Here is a 5,000-nt window from a genome sequence, read left to right as displayed (position 1 = left end):
ATTTAAGGAATCTGTGGATATAAGATTTTTGAATGTACAACATGAGGTGTGGGAGGTATAGGCCAAAACGCATTGACCTTGGTTATATCGCCACCTGTTGGCGGATATATGAGTTTTTGCATCCAAGGTAAGCTGGGGGGTCTGGACACACCCTCTAAAGGGCACCGCCCTCCCTTGCACGGTTTAGCCTGCAGCACCACTTTTACCAAGTAAATAATAACAAAAAATAATAAAAATCCTTACAATTATAATAAGGTTCCTAGAACCGCTGGTCTGAGGAACCACATATGTGGTTCTCTGGCCATGTGGGCGTGGCCCCTAATAATAATAGAATAAAAACCTTAACGACACTGAAGTCAAATGTTAAAGAATATTTTTAAAAAAAGGGAATATAATCTGTTCTATAAACTCTATAAATACTTTATGGTGTCTGTGATAGTCTGTAGAGTTATAGTCTGTAGAGTTATAGTCTGTATATAGAGTTAGAACACACAAACACAACTATTGACCCCCCCCCCCACACACACACACACACACACACACACACACACACCATTGATTGTCGTCTCTAACGGCTCAGGATGTTTTTCTCTGTTCATAATCTGACCCTTTTATCAGATTAACACACACATACACACACACACACACACACACACATACACACACACACACACACACACACACACACACATACACACACACACACACACACACACACACACACACACACACACACACACACGCACACACACACACACACACACACACGCACACACACACACACACACACACACACACACACACACACACACACACACACACACACACATACACATACACACACACACACACACACACACACACACACACATACACACACACACACACACACACACGCACACACACACACACACACATACACACACACACACATACACACACACACACACACACACATACACACACACACACACACACACACACACACACACACACACACACATACACACCCACATTATATATATCTGATTATCAATGATCTGAGCTTTTCTATGTTGTTCACTGTGCAGGTATCTGACCACAGGTGACTCCTTCAGGACCACAGCTAACAGCTATGGACGAGAGGTCTTCACATCGTACTTCTCTACAGGAGCCGTTCCATGGCTAGACATATTGCACCAGAACACCCACAACGACTATTTAAAGAGCCAACCACATACTTCTATAGAGCAAACTTCCTACTGTATTAATATGTGTATAATAAATATGGAAGAATGGGGAGAGAAACGTCTGTCAGCTTCATTTTTAACTAGAAAGAAATAATCACAGAAACCTCACCTCTGAAATTAATTTAATAATATATATAACCTTGATGTGGTGAACACATAGCTGTTAATATGCATTGATAGAAATTAAAAAGAAAGCAAAAGTACACTTTAAAATGTGTTTTTAATCAACAATTCTGAAATAACACCATGTACATTAACATAATAATACCTCAATCTTTTAAATCATTAAACTAGATTTAGATCCCCCACTAGAAGAAGCCCTGTGATACATAAAGGCCTGAATATTAACCTGGTATATATTTCTATATGTCTGCACTGATAAACACACCTCCAGTCTCTGATGGTTGACCATACTCTGTGGTCTATGAAGGTCATGACCACAGGGTATTTCCACAGTTTAGATGTTCCTGCAGATGACCCACTACGGTTCTCCTGACTTTTTTTTCCTCTCATAAACCATAAGTGAAAATAGCTGGTGTTAGCGGCTAATGCTATCATTAGCTAATGCTATCATTAGCTAATGCTATCATTAGCTAATGCTATCCTCACTCACTGCTGACTTTCAAAGATGAAAACTACAGAGAGAACATTTACCTGCTGCTCCCTGTGGTCACACACCATTAGCTACCATTAGCTTCTCCTCAATGGTTGAACGGGTGAAAATACTGGTTTCCGTGTTGCCTGCCTGACGTCATTACCAACAAGGACTCTGATTGGCTTTCGCGCCTGCGCGTCACGCGAAACAGCCGCTGGAGTTCAATATTTTCAACTCAAGCGAACGGCGAATATCAAGAAAATCGGGAGCGCGTTTGCAGCAGCCATCGCTGTCCGCGCCACCCCGTCGGCGAATAATTCACCTCCCAGCGCGTCTGAACCATTGACTTTGTATGTAATCTGTTCGCTTGTGCCGCAAAAAACGCATTTGGTGTGAACGTAGCATAATTCAGCTACTAGCAGTGTTATAAACACTGCTAGTAGCTGAATTACACTTGTAGGTTATATCATCATAAATACATAATCTAATGTTCATTTGAACTGTTCTTATGATTATTATTGTATGTAATAGTGTATTTCTATAGACATTGATTCAATGAAAAATGACTTGATGTTTGAATGTTTTTTACATGATGATCTTTCTGTTGCAGACAAGGAGAGCTGAGGTAAAGGTAGCACTGCCTTGGGCCACAGTGTTTTAAGTGGGAGCCTCTGTCATCATCAACATCTGTGATAAACACCTACAACATGAGACATGTCCCCAGATCAATGATATGAAATATTGATTAGGTTATAGCATTAGGAGGACACAGTGCAGGGAGAGCTGCTGGTATGGAGGTGATGACATCATTCTGAAGGTAGAAATCAACGTTAAAACAAAGTCATGTTAAAAAATGACTTTTTCTACCAGAACGTATCAAGTCACTAAAGTCTCACTCTTTCACTTTATGAAACTTGGCAGCCCTGCTCATACAATAAGCTAGTAGCTAATGCGAGTTCCTGAGGCAAGCAGGTAGCTTATGCTAGTTGCTAAAATAAGCTAGCAGGTAATGTTAGTTGCTAAAATAAGCTAGCAGGTAATGCTAGTTGCTAAAATAAGCTAGCAGGTAATGCTAGTTGCTAAAATAAGCTAGCAGGTAATGCTAGTTGCTAAAATAAGCTAACAGCTAATGCTAGTTGCTAAAATAAGCTAACAGCTAATGCTAGTTGCTCAGGTGACTTCATCAAATCATCTCAACATTGTTACTAATTATTAATCCATATTCTCAGTGTTTGTGATGCTCTGAGATTTAAAGAATTAATTATGATCCACGTTTTTACTGCAAACTGAAAGAATTAAACCAAATGTATGTTCAACCCTGGGAGCTTTTCACAATCATATTTATTTTGACTTTAGATCAGATCAGACTAAAGGATCATTTCAGTTCTTATTAAATTAAATTATTAAATGATCTCTCTGACCCGAGGCCTCAGGTTCACTACTTTATTATTATATTTCTTATTTTTTTTAACTTCACTAGTTTATTTTTACATTTTTTACTTTGAAGATCAAACCTCACTCTTTTCATCTACTGTAATCTCTGAAATGTTAAGTTTGTATGAACAGAGAGAGGATGATGATGATGATGATGATGATGATGATGATGATGAAGAGCAGCTTCCTTTGTCCACTTTGATAATAAAGTGATTCAAACATAATGAGATCAAAGAGGCTGTGATGAAGAGGTCAGAAGGTCATCGATTACGTCTCAGACACAAAAAATGACCTTGGAGACACACACACACACACACGCACACACACACACACACACACACACACACACACACACACACACACACTTGAATAACCTGTCCAAACAACATAAGTTTGTAATTAACCTGTAATTATATTTTGAGTTGTTTATCATATTTATTTTTACCACATTTTGCCATCCTTAACCGTTTTACCATCTTTTACCACCTTTCACTAAATTTGACCATCTTTCACCATATTTTCTAATCTTTTGCTATATTTTGCCATCATTTACCATCTTTTACCATATTTCATCATATTTTACTATATTCATCACCTTTCACTATCTTTTATCATATTTTACTATCTTTAATCATTAACTGTCCCGTACGTGATAGGACTAGAGACCCACTCAGACATCAGGTTTCTTTATTATTTATTTATTTTATTTCTTTGTAGCAATGCTTTCAGTCTTTATTCGTCTCTTGGTAAAAAACCTTAAACACAATTAACAATGAATTAATGTAGTAACAGAAACTGTATGACTGACATTTTTATAATTACTAAGTTAACAAAATATGGTATATTTTATTGTAATCAAAATAATTCTTACATGATTAAAGTTTACATTGTAAATATTTTATACATTAACAATATTTATTAATTTATGAATTAAATCATTGTTTATATTTTAACCATATTGTTTATATTTTACGCTAATATGTAATATACTCAATTTTTAAACTTCACTTCTGTATTTTCAAGTATTGAAATTATATCCAAATAATGTTTTAATCTAATCCACAACAAAAACATTACATACTCGGTCACATTTGAGAAATACAGAGCGTCCCTGAATGCAACATTGTCGTAAACAATGGAGCACATCCACGGAGCAACAAGCTCTTACCGGTGGTGTCTTCTCTTATGAGTGAGTCAGTTTGTAGTAGAGAAAGTCCTCCAAACATGTAGTGTCTGGTACAGCTGTTCACATGCTGTTTGATCCTTGTTACTGCTGAGAACATGCCAAACACCTGCTGAGCCACTCAGGTAAGCAGCAGAGGAGGAGGCAGTGCTCACCAACAGCACGCCCATAGTTTGACCCAACACCTCCCACTCGGTGTCTTCGAGGCTCCAATGAAGACATTGCAGATTCTAGTCAAACTAATTTGCCTGCTCTTCGATGGGAAGGATGACGAAGAGACGTCTAACATCTCTGTGTCTGATTCAGAGCTGGTCTCGGGACAGGAACAGGTGAGCTTGGAAGAACATTGATGTGTGCATCTCTTACAATCCCTTTGGAGTCTGGATTAACATCTGTGACGCGTTCCAACCTGAATTGACCTCTTAGGGCGTTCTGATCACACACCCACACAATGTTTGGGCCTGATAACTGACTCCAAGCCCTCCAGAATTTGTTGACCTGGGAATCCATTTCTCGAAGACGTTTGTAGGGGTACTTGGCGAAGTCTAACGTTTTGGTA

The sequence above is a fragment of the Gouania willdenowi genome, chromosome 21, assembly GCF_900634775.1.
Source record: "Gouania willdenowi chromosome 21, fGouWil2.1, whole genome shotgun sequence".
NCBI classification, from domain to species: domain Eukaryota; kingdom Metazoa; phylum Chordata; class Actinopteri; order Blenniiformes; family Gobiesocidae; genus Gouania; species Gouania willdenowi.
Note: the sequence above shows the minus strand (reverse complement) of the source record.